Here is a 22,068-nt window from a genome sequence, read left to right on the forward strand (position 1 = left end):
ATTTCCGCAGAATTTGGTCTGTTTCCACAAATCTGTCATTAGCCACAGCATCGGAAAAAACAGAAAAACAGTTTCAGGCAATCATATTGCTCAAGAAGTCTAAATACTGCTAGACGTAAAGAAAGCCAACGTGTCTGGCTGGAATGAAGTAATTTTTGCTGTCTCCCTTTTACAAAGTTTTGATACTCTTTCAGTTTACTGAGACGCTTAAGGCTACACTGTTAATAACTGTACACACATCCCTCGCTAGGTCTTTTATACTTCTTGGAAGGGTTAAGTAATCGTAAGAAGCGCATATCGCATTACACAGATGCATTTCGTCACTAAGAGCTCTGAAATGTCTTGTATCAGCAAAGTGAATAAGAAATGGTGGGCTGCCAACGTGACATACGCTCCGTCCGGTGTGAAACTAATCATATCCTCTTTGCAAGTAGTATCGCTGTCACACAGAAACTAAACAATTTCCTGATGTAAAGCATCACTAGTAGCATCAGTAAGTGAAGTCAAGTCAGTCCTACAGAGGCGTCTGTTATGTCGTTCCCTTCATTCACAACCCGTACTGCCAAACACAACTGTTTATGTATCCCTTATCTGTTGATTCATCAAATTTATTTGTCTTGCGGGTGTCAGTTAGCTTAAAAGAACCTATCTAGCTGTAACGTAATTTATGATTTCAGCTACTTTTGTTCTGACATAATTAATATGTTTTGCAACTTCTGAATGAGGACATACTGACTGGATGAGTTTCGGTGAATGTTCAATAAGCCACGGTGGTAAATCACGCTCTGCAATAAAACTAGCAAGATGAATTTCATTGGCCTTAACGGTGTCACGCAATCTTCAACCGCCAACGACTGATAACATATCAAATAGTTTAGGTTGCCTTTGCTGGACACCGCAATTAACCACATGCTACTTACCATCTGCGTGCTTTACTATATTACTTTTACCAGACGTAATTTTTAGATCACAGTGACCTGCACAGCAGAAGGCATTCTTGCAGCTTCTGAGCCAACCACTAAAAGTTGTTTCTTTTTCCCATTGAGGACTGTATTTCGTAGGATATTTTATCTTTGTGTGTGCTACCACCATAGATTCAGAATCCGACTTCGAACTCATATCTAAATAAGCACAACACTCCACCACTCCGCGCAGACTTATGGTGTCACCTGCTCACTTTGTTGCCCGTTAGCCCCTTTGTCGAATCGGCAAATATTTGAATGCATCACCTGGGCAGTATTTGTTTTTCGTGGCTTTTACAGGCCCTTGCGTCCAAACAACACTGTAGTAACGAAACTTCCTGGCACATTAAAACTGTGTGCCGGGCCGAAACTCGAACTCGGACATTTGCCTTTCGTGGGCAAGTGCTCTACCAACTGAGCTACCCAAACACGACTCACGCCCCGTCCTCACAGCCTTACTTCTGCCAGTACCTCGTCTCCTACCTTCCAAACTTTACAGAAGCTCTCCTGCGAACCCTGCAGAACTAGCACTCCTGAAAGAAAGGATAAGGCGGCGACATGGCTTAGTCACAGCCTGGGGGGGACACTTTAGTAATAGAGGGTAGTCACTGTTGACGAAATGTCTTTAGGTGATTAAAACGATATGTATTTTTAGCAGTATCTTCTACCGACGAAGGAAGATCGGAAGAATTCGAAAGATTTACTCAATTTCAGGATGACCTGAAGAATTAGGAAGAGCTGCACGAAATTTCAATTTTCTGGACTAAGTCAAAAAATCGGATGAACTTCCGAAATTTCGGAACACCTGGCAACACTGGTCTACAACAGCCAGAAACAATCACCAGCGGCGGACGTTGTTTAAACGTGGGGCACAGAATGAAGTTTGACGAGATCCTGGTAGTCGTCTCTATGGCTGGTTTCTGGGACACTGTTTATAAAGTTTAAATTGAAATTTAGTTCGCAGACAACTTGATTAATAGAGGCAAGGATACTGGTCGTAAAAGCACGTGGAAACCCGTATAATAATAGCACGTCAAATAAAAACAGAACGTCCTTCAGTGCGACGGGCCAGAGTGTTTGCGGACAAATCTGTTTCCGATATATTGTTGGCGCCGGTGCCAACGACGCAACTACGGGCGGCGGCACAAACTCAGTCTTGAAAGCAACACGGGTGTTGGACGGCGCGTGGGCCATGTACGGTAGCGGTGCCTATATAAAGACGTTTTTCAATCTTGACATTAGTTTTCATCGGGAATCGGCAGTAGCAGCAACGTCTGTCCTGAAGATGGCGGACTGATGAATCGCCGAAACATCGAATTATGTTGCTTTTAGCAACAAGAATCAAATCTAAGAGACCGCAAATAATTATTACGCCGAGAAAGCCTCTAAAGACATATGATGCCGTTAACTGTAATAAAGTACTCTCTGATAATTCAACTCATACAAGTAATTATATGTAATACTTTGTAGGGATATAAAATGAATTTATCACATATGCTGAGTTACAGGTAAAGCAGGTCGTATATTTCGGTTCAGTGGTAGGATACTAGCAAAATGCATCACTCTACAAAAGCAGAAAAACAATCGTGCGGACCATTCTAGAATATTGCTGAAATATGGGGGACCCATACGAAAAGGGACCTACAGCGAGTCTACAAAGAAGGACAACACGAACACATGTTAGGTTGACCCATGGATGACCGGCGTGAAGATACTGGAAAACCTAAACTGTCAGGTGCTTGAAGATTGCTGCAAAATGACTCATGGTATCCTGCTTACAGAATTTCAAGAAGTAACTTTTAGCTGGTGAATCCAGGAACTTACTACAGACCCTACGTATCGCTCCGCAGGCAACAGCCTTGCCACAGTGGATACACCGGTTCCCGTGAGATCACCGAAGTTAAGCACTGTCGGGCGTGGCCGGCACTTGGATGGGCTGTTGCCATTTTTCGGGGTGCACTCAGCCTCGTGATGCCAAATGAGGAGCTACTCAACTGATCGCATGCCCCTCCTATCCGCATTCTGAACTGAGGATGACACGGCGGTCGGATGGTCTCGATGGGTCACTTGTGGCCTGAAACGGAGTGCTACGTATCGCTCCAGTGGGGATTGCGAAGATAAAAGGCCTTTATGCAATCGTACCTACCGCATTGCACATGTGAATATAATGGGGTGGAAGTCCTAACATCTCGTACAAAGGAACGTACCTTCTGCTATTCACTGTAGAGTCGTTTCAAGAATGTGAAAGAAGACATAGAAGAGAGAAAATTGTGCCACATACAGTTGTGAAGGAACGAATGCAGAAATTCTGAAAGGCAATTATTGTTCTTAGAAAAGGAATAAAAAAGTCTGCGACTGTACTGCAATTCTGCAATGACGGCAAAGGACATGGAAAGTCAAAACACAGTATGTTCAAAGCAGTTTATAAGATGACTATAAAAAGAATGTTTCCGGTAACGTGGACGAGTTAAATCAACCGATACCAAGTGAATTGGAAAATGAGTCGATAAAAGCACTGGTGATGTTTTGAAATTTGGGTTGCAAAGTAACTGACAATGGCAGAAGTAAAGTGTATATATAAAGAAAGGAAAACTGACAACAGCAACAAAAGTTCTCCTGTAAAAGAGAACTTTTATTATATGTACAAGTAATACCATTTCAAATGTTTGGAAGTAATATTTGCCCAGACCCTAACCTAATGTGAAAGTTAAATATGAACAATGAAAAGTAAACGCAAGAAGGGAATAAGAGAATAAATGCTTTCGAAGTTTGTTGTTACAGGATAAGGCTAAAAATCAGATACCCTAGAATAACCAATGAAGATGTGCTGGTTGGAGCCGGGAAGCTAATTTCTCTATGGTAAAAGTTGAGAAAAAGAAGCGATAGTTTGCTAGGACGCATCTTGAGGCATGTAGTATTTATAATGAAGGAGGGTGACTTAGGCTCGAATACAGTCTCTCTTTTCTAGCATTTATCCCATCGTATGGTGAACACTTTTTCCACAGTTTGGCATATTTACTTCATTTTAACTCTGTGATAGGATTCCCTTCCTGTTGCCAGAGTTCCAAGTTCACTAAGGGACGGAAGTGATGTGGGTCATCTATCGATGAATCGCATAAACCCCGTCCTATGTGTACTCTAATTGTTTGTGTTTCGTATTTGCTGAAGCGACGACTGCAAAGCAGACCAGAATTATTCCAAGTCATGAAAAATCGTCTAGGAACCACATTCAGGGTGGTCGGTTTGCCATCACAAATTTCATTAATACTCCACGTGCTTTCTATTTGTGTTTGGCTCACTTCCGTGTCGCGTAAGTTACCTCTGCTGCAAGCTATGCGAACAGATATTTGACTAGAATACAGTAGGCAACTTCAAATGGAGTAGGCTGCAGCAATTATGCAGAGCTAATGAGGTTTGCATATGATGGACTAGAATAGAGAGGTACATCAAACAAGTCTTTGAAGTGGCAACAGCAACAAAACTGCCGCGACTCCTGATTTGCTTGATTAATGGGAAGCACTGACATATCCAAGTCTATTTCCATGGCACTACGCACTGCATCGGTCGGCGGCGTACGTAATTCCGATTGGCACTGCGGCGATAGAAACAACACGGTGTCATAATAGATACATTTTTAATGCATGGATTGCTATTTTAGAGTCAGCATTTCGCCACTGATAAACTGATCACTAACCATGTTTTACGATCTGCAACTTTGTTTTATTTTTATTTTTTCACTATATTTTCAGTCATTTTAATCTACTGTCACACAGACAAACACCCGTATTTCAGCAGAATGACGACATGCTAGCGCACAAGCATAAAGTGACTTATTGAGTAGCTTACATTTTGTAGAATATTCGAATTTGAATTGAGCATTGAGTATTTTCCAGGTACTACCACCTCGGTAGTGGGCCTGGGTTAATATGAGGATGGTAAATAAAACTAAAGATGCCAGACAAGGTACAGCAGATTCCATATACATAAAATATAATCGGAACCGACTTAACCTGTGAGATCGCCTTTTGAGTGCTGCTCTGTTACAAAATTCTTCATTTGTGTTTGCCAGAGTTCCACTCAAAAGTTTGTAATAATGAACCTGCGAGTGGAATACAGTGATTTTGGTGTAGTTTACTACATCGTCACTCGGAGCTGTTGACAGAGGGGAGGTGTCTGGAGAACAATGAAACTACTGCCCACCTGTTGCTGCTGTTTCTCTGCAGTTGATAGTCTTGTCAATCACTCTTTTCATATGCATCGATACACTGTGTAATAAAAATGCACACAGGCGGAAATGTGGACTGAAATGAAAATCGATCATACAAGAAAGAATGTAGTGAATGAAATGAATGCCAGGAATTTATTCATTCCTGCTCTGCCTACAATGCACAATTCGACCAATAAACCTAACCTGGCACATTTCATACGTTTCAGTGAAACTCATCCGTGTGGTTTTACATTTGCGACAACTAGGCTCGATCCTGAAACTTACACTTCCGTATAATTATTCCAGAACTAACAATTTTTTGGTGAAGAGTTGTCCAATTTTGAATACAAGCAGCCGCTTTAATGCCATGGAGTTTATAAACTCTATTAAAACATTTGCAGCATATTAGTCAGCAAAAAAATGGAAAGCAAGGCGTTTGTAGTCAAGTGCGCTGCATCAGAGCGCGGGTCATGATAAAGCTGTCTAGAAACGACGACGAATTCCTGTCACTGCCACATGTCGAGGTGAAGAAGTGAGGGCGTTTAGTAAAACCCGACGGCGTCTAAGCTACACACGTGGACCATTGTAAAAGAAAATTTTGAGATCAGATGAAAACTGATGACGTCACATTCAATGGAATTTCAATTATGGTATGGGAAAACTTAATGTTATTTCCATCAATTATCACAAATTCTTATAACATTCTAACGTCCTTCCATCACGATGGAAGACATGGAGACGTCGTCTGATAAGCTTTACAGGCACAAACGTAAATAATGTTTATTCCGTTTTGTTTTTATATCCCAACACCAGTTTTTATTGCAATAGATTTATCTGTCATAAGGCTCCATTTTTATGGAAATTCTGAGGAAACCAATAAACGTACATACTCGAGTTTATTATGTTAACTTCATGAAACTTCTCATTCGTTCATCAGTGGATATGAAAACATTTCAACCTACAAGTCCATGTGACCACACGACACGAAATCATTCTAGACCACCAACGATGCACTTTTCCAGCGATCACTTTGTCCTGATCGCCTACACTGTTTTCTTCTCTAACGTTAATTTTCATGTGTATTTGAAAATAAGTTAGAAATTGTTGCGCTATAAAATTATAAACATAACGATTTATTTTGAAGCTAAGAATAAGAAAATGTTTATGAAAGCGACTGAAATTACTCTAAGTTTACTTCATACGGTGATACGTGTAGGAGAGTCTCTGAAATACACTGTGAGTCGACGAAAGCGCACCTCTGCGTCAAGGGTTGTTGAGTATAGAAAATAACTTTTCCTTCAGAATGTAAACGTAATATTTTGCCAAAGGTCATGAGTCTGAAAAATAATATAAGGGCAAGCTTTGGAATGATTGTTCGTAATAATGAGTCTAATATATACCTTAAAACTTGAACCTTCTGTTTTACCTTCGGTATGAAAAATTTGTGGAAGAGTGGTAGTATGGTATTCTGCACTACGGCAGGCCTTGTCATGGGTTAAGCCTCTTCCACTTTTGTCTGTCCATAGCCAGTCTTCTCATTTCTGAATATTTGTCGTCTTTGATATTGTCCAGCATTTGATATCTTCTTTTTCCTCTACCCCCTTTTCCCTACACCATTCCTTCTATTCCTTCCTTCAATAAACAGTCCCTTCTCAATGTCCAGTCCAGTTCCATCTTCTCTTTCTGATGACTTTCAGCATGTTATGTTATGTTATGTTATGTTAACCGGGGACCTGGAAACGACGGAGAGGCTCCGCCCCCGCCGCAGCCGCAGTGGTCCACAACCCCACGACGACTACTGCTGTCCACTTCACACGTCTACCGCCCCACACCGAACCCAGGGTTATTGTACGGTTCGGCACCCGGTGCCCCCCCCCCCCCCCCCCGCCCCGCCAGGGAACGTCTCTCACCAGACGAGTGTAGCCCCTATGTTTGCGTGGTAGAGTAATGGTGGTGTACGCGTACGTGGAGAACTTGTTTGCGCAGCAATCAAAAATCAAATGGCTCCGAGCACTATGCGACTTAACTTCTGAGGTCATCAGTCGCCTAGAACTCAGAACTAATTAAACCTAACCTAAGGACATCACACACATTCATGCCCGAGGCAGGATTCGAACCTGCGACCGGAGCGGTTGCTCGGCTCCAGACTGTAGCGCCCAGAACCGCACGGCCACTCCGGCCGGCGCGCAGCAATCGCCGACATAGTGTAGCTGAGGCGGAATAAGGGGAACCAGCCCGCATTTGCCGAGGCAGATGGAAAACCGCTTAAAAGCCATCCACAGACTGGCCGGCTCAACGGACCTCGACACAAATCCGCCGGGTGCATTCGGAATTCAGCATGTTTCTTTCTTCTCCAACTCTTCTTAATACTTCTTCATTCCTTACTCGGTCTTCCCATTTCACTTTTTCCATTCTTCTCCATGTCCACATCTCTAGTACCTCCAGTCTTTTTTCATCTTTCTTCACCAGTGTCCAGATCTTCGCGCCATAGACTACAACGCTTCAGATGTAACATTCGGCAAGTCTTTTCCTCAGATCTTTGTTTAGTGGTCCGCAAAGTAATTTTTGTTTCCTCTTGAATCCTTCTTTTTCCATTGAAATTTTTTTCCTAATTTCTATTCAGCAGTACGTATCTTCCATTATTGCGCTTCCCAAGTAATTGAAGTTATTCACTTACTCTATTTCCTCTCCCCCTACGTTCATAAGGCATTTGCTCCCATTTCCTCCAATTATCATGCTTTTCGTTTTCTTCTTGTTAATTTTCATTCCATATTCTTCTAATCTGGTGTTTTGATCATGTATCATTCGTTCCATCTCTCTTGCACTCTCTGCCATCGTCTGAAAATCATACACAGTCCTCTCTGCGACCCCCTATGCAAACTCCTCTGTTTCCATCAAAACTTTCATTAACAATTTCCTCCACATAGATATTGAACAGTGTTGGTGATAAACAACCATCTTGGCTTAAATCTCTTCACAGTTTAATTTCTTCACTCATCACACCTCCTTTTCTTACTCTTGCTCTCTAGTTCAAATGTAAATTTGTAATTAGCCGTCTATCCCTCCAGTCAACTCCATGTTTCCTTTGGATTTCCATCAGTTTGTCCCATCTCACACAGTCAAAAGCTTCTCAAAGTCAGTGAACACAACATACACCATCCTTTTCTTCTCTACGTACCTCAGTAGCCCAATGGCAAATCTAGTTCCCACTTCTCGCCTGAAACCAAATTGTTCATCTCCTATTACGCAATTCAGCTTTCTATACAGCCTTCTGTGGAGCGCCCTGAGCAAGACTTTGGCTGCATGCGATATCAGGCTCACTCTTCTATGGTCCTCACACTTTTTGCCGTTCTTTTTCTTTTCTATAGGTATTAAGATACTTTCTGCAAAATCCTTTGGCCATTTTCCCGTCGGGTATGAGGTTTGAATGAAAAGTAATGCCTCCTCCTTCGTTAACTGGATTTGGATGGGAATATTTTAGTAAATCAAATGCAGAAATAATCCTTAGAATGTGATCTTTAATTACCAATATTCACTTTTCCACATAATCACCAGCCAATTGGACACATTTCTACGAACGATGTTCAAAAATGTTCAGATGGGTGTGATATCTTATGGGACCTAACTGCTAAGGTCATCAGCCCCTAAGCTTACACAACTTAACCTAAATTATCCTAAGGACAAACACACACACCCATGCCCGATGGAGGACTCGAACCTCCGCCGGTACCTGTTTTCTGAAGCCGTTACGGAAGAAGTCGACACTCTGTTTCCACAACCACAGTCCCACAGTTCTATCAACGTCTTCATCAGAAGCATAATGATGACCCCGCAAATCGTCTTTCATTATCGGGAATCCCGGCTGGGTCGGAGATTTTATCCGCTCAGGGACTGTGTGCTGTTTTATCCTATCATCGTCATTTCATCCCCATCGACGCTCAAGTCGCCGAAGTGGCGTCAAATCGAAAAATTAGCACCCGCCGAACGGCCTGCCCCAAGGGAGGCCCTGGTCACACGACATTACATTATCGGGAACAGATGGAAGTCAGACGGTGCTAAATCTGGACTGTATGGAGGATGCCGTACGGTGGTGAGATTCATTATTTGAAGTCAGGGGTCAGCATACGGGGTACCCATAGTGTACAGATCTTCCGACAGCCAAGCAAAGCAATAATATGACCAACACGTTCTTGTGAAATGCCAAATGTGCTTGAAATTTCTCTCTGAATGAGACGACGATCGTCCTGAATCAATCTGTCAACAGTTTCCTTGTGAAACTCGGTGGCTGCTGTCACAGGACGTCCAACTCTCTGTAACGCAGGTCAGATGTTCCCTCATTAACATCTTTAAACATACTCGCCCAACGACGCACAGTACTCACATCAACACAATCACCATAAGCTGCTTTCATTCTCTGATTAGTCTCCTTTGGGGTGACACCTTCTGCTGTCAAGAATTCAATGACTGCACGTTGCTTCTATCTACATGTACATCTACATGATTACTCTGCAATTCACATTTAAGTGCTTGGCAGAGGGCTCATCGAACCACAATCATACTATCTCCCTACCATTCCACTCCCGAAAAGCGCGCGGGAAAAACGAACACCTAAACCTTTCTGTTCGAGCTCTGATTTCTCTTATTTTATTTTGATGATCATTCCTACCTATGTAGGTTGGGCTCAACAAAATATTTTCGCATTCGGAAGAGAAAGTTGGTGACTGAAATTTCGTAAATAGATCTCGCCGCGACGAAAAACGTCTTTGCTTTAATGACTTCCATCCCAACTCGCGTATCATATCTGCCACACTCTTTCCCCTATTACGTGATAATACAAAACGAGCTGCCCTTTTTTGCACCCTTTCGCTGCCCTCCGTCAATCCCATCTGGCAAGGATCCCACACCGCGCAGCAATATTCTAACAGAGGACGAACGGGCGTATTGTAAGCTGTCTCTTTAGTGGACTTGTTTCATCTTCTAAGAGTCCTGCCAATGAAACGCAACCTTTGGCTCGCCTTCCCTACAATGTTGCCTATGTGGTCTTTCCAACTGAAGTTGTTCGTAATTTTTACACCCAGGTACTTAGTTGAATTGACAGCCTTGAGAATTGTACTATTTATCGAGTAATCGAATTCCAACGGATTTCTTTTGGAACTCATGTGGGTCACCTCACACTTTTCGTTATTTAGCGTCAACTGCCACCTGCCACACCATACAGCAATCTTTTCTAAATCGCTTTGCAACTGATACTGGTCTTCGGATGACCTTACTAGACGGTAAATTACAGCATCATCATCTAACAACCTAAGAGAACTGCTCAGATTGTCACCCAGGCCATTTTTTATAGATCAGGAACAGCAGAGGTCCCAGGACGCTTCCCTGGGGAACTCCTGATATCACTTCAGTTTTACTCGATGATTTGCCGTCTATTACTACGAACTGCGACCTACCTGGCAGGAAATCACGAATCCAGTCGCACAACTGAGACCATACCTCATAGGCCCGTAGCTTGATCAGAAGTCACTTGTGAGGAACGGTGTCAAAGGCTTTCCGGAAATCTAGAAATACGGAATAAACTTGAGATCCCCTGTCGATAGCGGCCATTACTTCGTGCGAATAAAGAGCTAGCTGCGTTGCATAAGAACGATGTTTTCTTAAACCATGCTGATTACGTATCAATAGATCGTTCCCTTCGAGGTGATTCATAATGTTTGAATACAGTATATGCTCCAAAACCCTACTGCAAACCGACGTCAATGATATAGGTCTGTATTTCGATGGATTACTCCTGCTACCCTTCTTAAACACTGGTGCGACCTGCGCAATTTTCCAATCTGTAGGTACAGATCTATCGGTGAGCGAACGGTTGTATATGATTGCTAAGTAGGGAGCTATTGTATCAGCGTAATCTGAAGGGAACCTAATCGGTATACAATCTGGACCTCAAGACTTGCCCGTATCAAGCGATTTGAGTTCGCAACTCCTAAGGTATCTACTTCTACGAAACTCATGCTAGCAGCTGTTCGTGTTTAAAATTCTGGAATATTCCATTCGTCTTCCCTGGTGAAGGAATTTCGGAAAACTGAGTTCAATAACTCCGCTTTAGCGGCACAGTCGTCGGTAACAGTATCATCGGCGCTGCGCAGCGAAGGTATTGACTGCGTCTTGCTGCTTGTGTACTTTACATACGACCAGAATTTCTTCGGATTTTCTACCAAATTTTGAGACAATGTTTCTCATTGAGCGACCGTCAGCGTAGGATTCCATACATTACACTGTAACAACACAACCGTTCAATGCTAAGGTTTCCCGACAACTGGAGCTGTAGAGAAGAGGCTACGAAACAAGCCAGTACCTGCCGCATACGAATGCTGCCAACTGTTGAAGAGTTACGCAGGTGGAGGCTTTAGTTTTCAGTCAACACTTGTATATTTGTTTATGCAATTCAGTCAACTACCTTTTCCCCTCTTTCTCCAATGACTTTAACAGTTCCATAGGAATCTCAATAATTCCTATTGCCTTTCAATTTTTCATCTCCTTCATAGATGCTTCAATCTCACTAGTTAGTTTTGCATTTTCTTTGTCATCATATGCAACTTCATCTTCTTCTTCTGTTCCAAGCTCTTCTTCACTTGATCGGCTGTATTCAGCGTATAGCCATTATATATATTCTTCCACATCTTCTCATTATTCCATGGGGTTCACTCACCATTTTACAGTGTGCTGCCTCTACTTCCTTTAGTCTATATTTGTTTCTCTCTCCCTGAATGTCAAATCCATTGCTTCTTTGTACAGCAAAACATATTTTCCTTCTTTCTGTAATTTCTCTACCTTGTCACACTTCCTGTCAGCCATTTCTCCTTTGCTTTTTCTGTCTCCCTTCTTAATTCAGCATTGAACCTCCCGTAGTTGCGCTTTCCTTCTTCTGTGTTTACAGATTTCTATTTCCTGCGGTCATCCGTCTTGGTTATCATATATGGTGTTACCCACTCTTTCTTTACTTTTTTCCTCTCCTTGACTCCAAGCGTTTCCTTTGCTGCGTTTTTGATCCCATTTTTAAAACGATCCCATCTTCCTTCTGTGCGTTCTGTTTCCTGTCCTTCCATCATGAGTTCACAATATGCATTCTCCAATATTTCACGTTTGCCTTTGTTTTTAAGTTACTCAAAGTTAATGTGCTCTCTCTCTATCCTTTCCAGGTTCTTTTCAATTTAACTAGAGACTAAGCTACTACTAATATATGATATGAGTAATATCTGCCCCATGATAACTTTTGACACTCTTTAGGCTATTTCGGTATCTTTGTTGTATCATTATATAATGAATTTGATATCTTTTGTTGTCAAATCGAGATATCCAAGTATACCTTCGTCTTTTGTGGTTATCAAATGGAGTATTTCCAACTACCATGAAAGTTTCATTGCAATATTACTACAATCTTTGCCCACTCTCATTTCTTTCTGCCAGTCCAAATTGTCCCAGAGCTTCTCGTTCTGGTCCTTCGCATTCCGATCACCCATTATAACAATGAATGGATTTATTTTCTCTCTCTCTGCTAAGTTTTCTATCTTCCCATAACGTTCATCTACCTCTGCATGTGAATGATTACTTGTTGGCATATGGACCTAGATGATAGCGAAGTCTTCCTTTTTCCGTTTCTGCCTCATCATCATTATTCCTCCATTAACAATTTCAACCTTGATAACCTTGTCCTTCAGTCTTTTACCTATCAAAATTACAATCCCATACATTCCATTTTTATCGTCACCTGAATAGTACAATCGGAAGTCGGCCACAACCACACCATCTCACCTCACACATTCGACTATATCCAATTTGTTTCTTGTCATTTCATGTTTGGCGTTTTCTAATTTTCCTTCCTGGAGAAGGGTTAAAGCATACCAAGCCCCAATCCTAAATAAGTCTTCCTTCTTCTTCTCCTCCCTTCCTTTTCCATATGTCCTAATCTCTGGAGTCCTGGATGTATTCCTCTTCCGGAGATCCGATTGAGGGGAGGCTTTACCTCCGGAATCCCATGAACGTCTAGGGAAGTAATTCCCGTGGTGGTTTCCCGTTGCCTGCCACTGTCTTCCACATCCTGTCGGCTCGCTGACCTAGTTTCTCTGGGTTTGGTTACCCAACCTTCCACTGGGTTGCTCACCTTAAGAGGGGCACCACGTGTAGGTACGAATGTGGAGAACTGAGGTGAGAGAGGCTAAGAGAACTCTCTTGCTGAGCTCTTATGTTTGCAACTCACGCCCATTTTTAGCCCGAGTCGCAAGGTCGTAGCAGTGACTTCCGCAGGTCATCTCCAGGACCCATTGTGGAAGAAATGGGAGTATGAAAACAAGTAAAGTAGTATGAGATGTGAACACGCAGGGAAATCTGCAAGAAGGACAGCAATATTGAAGATTATGTAAGGCAAGAGTGTTATTTCAAGTATAAATTTCTGTACCTGAACTTTGTGTAAATATGTTTTTGTTTCGTATGACTTAGACATATTAATTATAACAATACAGAATACTATAAATACGATTAGTTCACAAAAAAATTCAGTTTTATTGCTGAAGGGAAGAGAAAACCAAACTAAAAATTTTACACGTGCAGATATATAATTTGGGTGAGGAATGGTTAAGTTTTTAAACGGTTAAGTATTTATGTGTTTTCAGAAGCAACTAAAGTTAAAGCCCAATGAAGGGCGGTAGTCAATGGATGAAACAAAAATCAAAAACAATAACTATTTCCTATACCTTCCAACAAGGGTTGGGATAATTTTCAGGAAAAACACATGGAAGGTGAATCCACATATTTCGTCTTTTGTCATTTCATGGAATATACTTGATTGTTTAACAACAATTATTATGATTACAAAATAAATTAAATGAATTACAAATTAAAGTGTCAAAAATGGAAATCAATGCTCACAATAATGTAAAGAAATTTAACAAGATGAACTCATTAATAAAAGACTATAATTTATACCATTAAGTATGGGGCTTAAAACAAGAAATATACGTAAGGCCCCAAATACAAGCAAGAAGTGACACCAGCTAGGTGTGACTGCAACCTGGTTCAACTAACGGAGTTTCACCAGTAAAACGAATTAAAAATGATTGCCACTTAAGGCACTAACAATTCCCAAGCATGGGTAACAGTTTAAACTAATAGACAATGCTCATCCAAAATACAGAAGAATAACCAGTGACACCACTGACTGGATCTGTTAGAAAGCCCTTACCAATTTGTAAACCTTAATAAAACCCCATAAGCAATAAAATACACAATCCCCAAAAATACAAGAATAGTTAGAAAGCTATACAATTTAAGTGTGACCCTCAGCTGGTACACACCAGAAGAAACATTGACAATAATCCTTAAACGAATACAAAATCCCTCAAAATACAAGATAAGCTGGCAAAACATGCAATGGAAATGTGACTACCACATGGTAGACACCGACAGAAACATTAACAATGATCCTTAAATAAATATGCAGTCCCCATAAATACAAGCAAAGGTGGAAAATTACAGCAGGCAACAAGAAGGAAGGTTCATAATGAATGGTGTTAGCTAATGACTGTGAATAAAAACGGAAAACTCAACAGTTCATACTCAGAACTAAAGAGCTTCAAATATGAACATGCTCCAGAACTAGCAATAAGGGTGCAAGGTTTAAACAAGTAGTTAAAGAGTAAATACAGTGGCAAAGAACTTCGGAGTTGCGGAACATACTTCAAAGATTATGTGCTTGCTGAATTCACAATATTGAATAGATCAAGAGTTCCGGAATTAATTGGCAAAACTCAGCTTTGAGACTTATCAGACTATCAAATTTACTTAATTTCATCCAAAAAGAGATGTCTGTTAGAAGCCCCTGATTGTCGGGCAACCTAGACATCGTGCGACGACGAAAGTGTAGTTGGGACAAAACACGTCTCTCCTCCGGACCAAGAAAACTGGAACGCGTCGTCCGCTGCCAGAACTACCTGCCAACACACGTCAGAAACACTGGACTCGCATTCTGGAGGATGACACTTCAAACCTGCACCTTGCCATCCTGAATTAGGTTTCCGTGTTTTCCATAAATCGCTTTAGGCAAATGAAGGGGTGGTTCCTTTGAAAGGGCATGGCCAGTTTCCTTTCCCACCATTTCCTAATCCGATGCGACTGATGAACTCGCTGTTTGATCCCCTTCCCCGAATCATCCAGCCAACCAACACTTTGGAGGGGAACAATAATCTGCCTAAATAAGGCTACAGACGAGAATGTTTAGGACATAGGCTGTGTTAACTTGTTCCAGAAGTGACTACACATACATGCTACAAGGTTAACACTCCTTCAAATTACCTGAAAATTAACAAGGTGAAATATCAGCGCCTGCAAATCCAATTACAAGGGCATACTCATTTACAAAAAGTGCCATGACTTCAACACAGACTATGTTAAAATTTCAATTTCGTAAATTCATTTTACGACAGAGAGTGCTCGTACACTTACGCTGAATATGGCCTGAAATAAAAAATTATTATCAATTATTCTGATCGATTACCACCTACACAATCACTCGGAGGCGCGTTAATATGACAAGTCTAATTCCACATTAACACAGATGTGGCCTAACTATAACAAGTGCCAATAAGAAAACAACGCTTAACTCCACTCAGGTGTGAAAGAGCCGTGACTTCTAGAATTCCAAGCAGGGGTTTTATTGCCTCAAATCCATATAGGTGATCTTCCAGGTGCTATGAAATTTAAGCTTGCACACTTGGCTGGGAACCTGCGAACCAGGCTGCACATGGCATTCGCTGCTCTGCCCGTGGCTCGCCGCTATCAGTCCTTAATTCAGCCGGCAAGGCTTGACTCTGACCGATTTAGCTGCTCGAGGCTTCTTGAGGCCGTTCTGGACAGCAGGAGTCCCCCAAAACCAGCAACTTGCCAGCCAAGTGCCCTGCCCGCCAAGAAATAACAACACACTCCTTGATCAAAGATCGTAGCCCTGGCATGTGGCCAAGATCGATATCAGCTGTACAAGTAGTCACTCGCGCCAGTGGAGTGGCTTTAGCGCCAAAATTAAAACAGTCACTGCTCAACCGTCCTCCTTAAACCAATATTTCCCCCTCCTCACCTCACTGGGAAAAGTCGGTGAAATCAACTAACCGCTTTAACTTGACTAAACTGTACTTGAGAATCTTGCCAGTGCTAAATTCTTGACCAGCAAATTAACCGGTCCAGAATCTTGACAGTGGAACACGGACCGATGCAGCAGGGGTGAATTTACCAAGTCTAACACCATCCTGGGCTCGCCCAGAGTAGTTTCTAACAAAAATCTTATCCCTTGCTTTGCCCTGAAAGGGGCGTCTACCATGGCTATAGCGCTTTGTCTACCGAAGATGGGTCAATTCAATATTGTTCCTAGCCCGCTGCCAATTTTCCTTAAGGGTATCAGGAATGATAGATGCGGAGAGAAGATCATTAATATCCCACAAATTAAATAGTCGAGGATTGAGTGTTGAGTTTTCAACAGTGGTGTCAGTTTCATGATCTTTGAGAACTACGTAGTTCAGTCATATACAGTGATCTGAAGTTCATAATTACGGCTGCTTTCCACAACCGGCAACACTTTCAGCTCATGGGAAGAAAGTCATAAAATTCTCCCAATTTCCGGAAAACTCCTGGAAACATAGTCTTAGTCTCAATGTATCCGAACCACTCTGTTTCTTAATAAAAGCGACATTCATTATTTTTACTTGCATACATAAATATAGTTCTGCTCATCGCGATGGCTGACTGTTTTACTACGACGCCTCGAGCTGATCACGTGCAAATATCTGTTTTCCGGAGTGCATGAACGTTCCCCGTTCTGGAAGACGCTGCAGCCAATCATCTTCACCGTTTTCATGCAGACAACTCCGTATTTTCCCTCTTAGGTTAATCCACAATTCTGCATATACTTTAATCAGTTGCCAGAATCGATGTTTCCTGAAAAGTAAATATATTGAAAATAATCTCATTCTTACTTGTCTAAAGAACAGAAACAAAGATTTTGCTTCTATGATCCTTAAACTGGCTGCTGTACGTAAAATAGAATGTAATATGTATGTGACTTATTGCATGATTGCACCATATGATACACACACTCATTCATTGTTAATTACAGCAGACCTTATCTTTCGTGCGTCACATACGTATCGCATTCACTCTATCACTCTGACAGCGCAATAGACGTAAATACTAAAAATAAACATTGAACATTTTCATTACTAACTGACAACTGACGCCGCATGTAACTTACTCTGTTCTAAACAAAATATTCTTTAATTATCTATTCTGATGACTAAGTACTGAATTAAATTTACAGAAAAACTGATATGTTGATTGTAATGGTAAGTTCTTAGTTTTAGTTTTCATGTGATTTTAAATACCTCCAAAGTTTCCTCAGAAGTGAATTGTTAATCTAATTGGGTGCATAAAATTTCATATCGACTAGCGTAGGGTAGATGACTTCATTAATTCAGAGGTTGATGTGTAATTTATAACTCATATGTAAATGCGTAATTATACATCGGTGTGCAAAACTGAAGGACGAATGTAACTTCTGTATGATGTGTCGCTGCTAAGTGACATTGCTAGATGAAACCTGGAGCATTCATAGAAAGATCGGCTGTGGTGTACTGGTGTAGAAGATAACATTAAGAAATACGCAATGAGGCGAACAGAAATGTCACTTTTATTCAAAGACAATAATTACACTTTGGTCACAGTGATTTATGACTGTGCCCTGGACATTACAAAAGGCGGGACACGGTTTCTTATAGCGCGCGTGGTCATCAAGGGCGGCAGTGAATGCTCTGCAACGAGCTTCCACGCTCGCTGCAAGGTTGGTAAGGAGTTTGTAGGGTAGGAGCTGCCACTGCTCTACCAGCGCGGCTTACAACTGCTGGCTGATCGTTGGTGAGTGTGGACATGCTGCAATACATCTCCCCAGCGGGCTCCAGACGTGGTCGATACAATTTAAGACAACGGAACGGGGAGCCAGCCCATTCTCCGAATATCCTGTCATCCCGAGTGCTCCTGCACCTGTGCCATTCGATATGGGCGCGCTCTGTCATCCAATAAAATGAAGTCATGGTCGAATATTCTCCTGGAAAGACGCAAATGGGGAAGGGATACGGTGTCACAATAACGTTTGAGTGTATTTTGTTAAGGATTTGGAGGTCAGTAAGCGCACGCAACAACATGCCTCCTGTAACCGAATCCGCCGGTTTACCGTTTGACCTGCCCGCTAAATTCTTACGAAACTGATCGGATGGAATAGAAGCTACAAATTTTTCTTAATAGGGACTACACTCTTTAATTCCGAAATTAACATTTATGTTGATCCGAATTACTTGGTTTTACTTACGTAGTGTTCAACTGTTCGACAGAATGAAATTGTTAACGTTCGGAAACTGCAGTCCATTTTCCTGGCTGTTGCGTGCAGATTGGCTGCTCGACCGTCCGTTTCTGTGCCGGCTGCATGTGCTCGTCTGCATGCATGAAGTCGCGAAAAACTGCCGTTCGTGACGTGCACGTTTTCCAGCACCAATGACGCTTTCGCTTTACTCAGTATTCTGCGAGCCTTTGTTCTACACATTTCCTAAATATATTCTAAATGCTCTTAAATAATACGGAGCATATGAAATGTATGCGGTATAGTGCAGGCAACCAAACACTGTCACTGACTTCTTTAGCAAAGCGTGATGGGGTTGGTTGGTTGGTTGGTCTGGGGGATTAAAGCGTGATGGTGATTGAAGGGATTGGGACGAATACAAATTACACTTCACTGCACGTCCTGCTTGCTTCGTATTACTTACAGCTTGGTTTTATCCTTCACAAAACAGCATTATTTGAAGACTCGAAGATGACTGGTATTATCTCAACGTATAACAGTCTTTCTGTAAAGAACGTTTTTCTAAGAAGATATCGGTTGCCAGCAATTTAACGTTAATGTTAGAGAAATAATTTTACTGTTACTGAAACTAATTTAATTATGTTTTGTAAATTTTAATTAATGATAAAATGGATGCAAACTGAGAAAGTACTACGTAGCATAACGGCTACCGTCTTTAATGTTTTTCAATTACGTAATTACTGAATTTTTTAATCAAAAGACTGTGACTTTACTTCGAAGCGAAATCAACTACCAGAAAGTAAGAAATATGAACACTACGTTTAACTCAAACAGTAATAACTCTTTAAGCTTGAAAACAGTTAGCTAGAACTTAAGACAAACTAACTTTGTCCTAAGGTCAGATAACTTTGTCAGATAGTATATGTCAGATAGTGTATGTCAGATAGTATATGTGTATTATAGAATATGTATAGTATATGTATATGTATAGTATATGTCAGACAGTATATGTTAAATTGTATAAATTTACGTAGAAACATTTTTTATGAAATATATGATCAGGAAATAGGATTCAGTAAGTAGCAACTGGACAAAGAATCTACGGACCTTTGAATTCGTATTAATATTAGAAAATGACACAATAATGAGTAACTGTTACAGTCTTGCACAGTTTCAAGTACAATTAAATATACGGAAACGCTCTTGCCTCAACTGTTGAAGCTACTGTAGTGCCGTCGCAGAATTTTGGTGGTTGCTAATTTGTTAAGCGCTTCATGTCTGAAATGAAACAATATGCAGCGAACTACGCTGCCAACACGAACCATTGTTCTTGAAATAGTTTTGGCTCAAATTTCTATCATAGATTAAGACCTGAAAACTTTGCATTCTGAGACCCAAGATTTTTAGACACGACTTTGCACCGTAAATACCACAACCACACTAAATATAACTTCATTAACACACTACTAGCACTAACAGTTTCACCCTTCCGGACATGAAACAGTTCCATGTCCGCAAACACGTCTTACCTGTCATACGACTCCCGCTTTCTCTACGTCTGCCCGACATACATCGCGCGCTCCAAGGTCATGCAAATGGTCGGATGTAAAATCGATAGTCGGTCTCTGCAATTCGTACATTTTGTTTCAAAATTTTAATAACTAATAATCGGCCCAAAGAATATTACAGTCATTTTAGCACCGTACATTGAACATCCAAGATAATCATATAATGGTTATTAATAAGTAGTTATCTACGCACCTTCATTTTCTCGTAACTTGTAAATTGTCTGTAGAGTGGTTATTTCTATACCGAATTTGTGTTATAAGACAAATTTTACAGTTTATTATCAATTTTAGGCTCAGTTTTAGCTGTTACGTTACACCTCCCTCGCTACAAAATCTGAACATCCAAAATAATCATGTTACCGATGTTCCTCGGTGCTTTATACAATCCAACCTCTTGGAAAATGAAGGTGAGTTCAGTATAATTATTGTCTTTGAATAAAAGTGTCATCTGTTTGCGTATTTTTTCCAGTTATCTTGTGTACCATATTATAGAAGTTCTTCCTGTGTGTGGTCCAAGTTTCATAGGGCTACGTTATTTTCAGTTAAATATTACGCTTAAGTTATTTTCACCCTTAATTTGGCACTGCATTGTAGTAGAATCGGCCAAACAAGATACCTGACTACTGCAGTGGTCTTGGCGCAGCTGCTTCATGTGTCTACCTCAACCAAACACAACAACGTTTCTGTGGTAACGCACTGCCCGCGGTCCGGAGTTTTCTTTCGCAGACTCTTCTGCAGGCCTGCAACCAGCAAGTGAGCACAGATACAAAAGGCGGAACACTCACCAGGGAACGCTTTCAGTAAGCCCTCATAGCCACTGACACGAATCTTACCACTTCCTAGGAGTGTAGGCATTTGCTGTGCCCCACGATGCTCCCTGAAATGCGTCTGAATGCCAAGAGGGAAACATCTGTAGCCTGCAACGAGCACCATGTCAAGATATTACAGAAAGGTCTGTCATAAAACCCAGATACATTCAGGTCGTGTAATACGCAAAGGCTATTAGTGGTATGAAAGTTAGTGTCTAGACACTCACGAATAACGTCGGAGCTGAAATTGAGGGTAGCAGTTCAAGAGCAAACTCGCTAATCTCTCTTTTCAAATGAACCTTAACAAAAGAAAAACCGTTACTATTCCCCCAATTAAAATCTCTCTCCACTACGAAGATGAGTGAAATAGATATTAGTTCAGTGCTGGTGAGAAACAACTGAAATCCCTAAAACTGGACAAAGCTCCAGGGTGCAATGGAATCACTGTCAGACTCTATACAGAATTTGCGGGCGAGTTAGCCCTCCTTGAACCATAATATAACGTAGATGCCACGAATAATTGTATTGGAAAGAGCAGAGGTCGTCTCACCAGTCTACAAGAAGCGTACCAGAATTTTTCCACAGAACTACCGTCCAATACCCTTGATACGCATCTGTTATAGCATCTTAGAACATATTAGAGCTCAAACTTAAGGAGGTGTCTCGAAGAGAAGATCTCTTCCATACCAAACAACATGAATTCCGAAAATAGTGCGAAGCCCTACTTACATGTTTCTCACTCGACATCAGAAAAGCCATGGGTCAAGGCAGCCAGGTTGATGCAGCATGTCCTGAATTCCGAAAAGCCGTTGGCTCAGAACTCATCTACGCATTTGGCTGAAAATATGATCCTATGGGATATCAAGGGGAATGTGTAGCTGGATTGATGTTTTGGTACAGAGGAAGCACCATTTCATTCTCAGGCGTACTGTCAGGCGTGGGCCAGGGAAGTGTACTGAATATCTTGCTTTGATGTTATATAGTGAGTGCAATTAAGACAATATTGCAACCGGACTTTTCGCAGATGATGAAGTTATTTACAATGCAGCATTGACTGAGAAAAAAAGAACATGCTCAAATTTGCAGTCAGACCTTGATAAGATTTTAAAGCGGTGCCAAGACTGGCAACTTT

This window comes from Schistocerca cancellata, chromosome 2 (genome assembly GCF_023864275.1).
Source record: "Schistocerca cancellata isolate TAMUIC-IGC-003103 chromosome 2, iqSchCanc2.1, whole genome shotgun sequence".
NCBI lineage: Eukaryota > Metazoa > Arthropoda > Insecta > Orthoptera > Acrididae > Schistocerca > Schistocerca cancellata.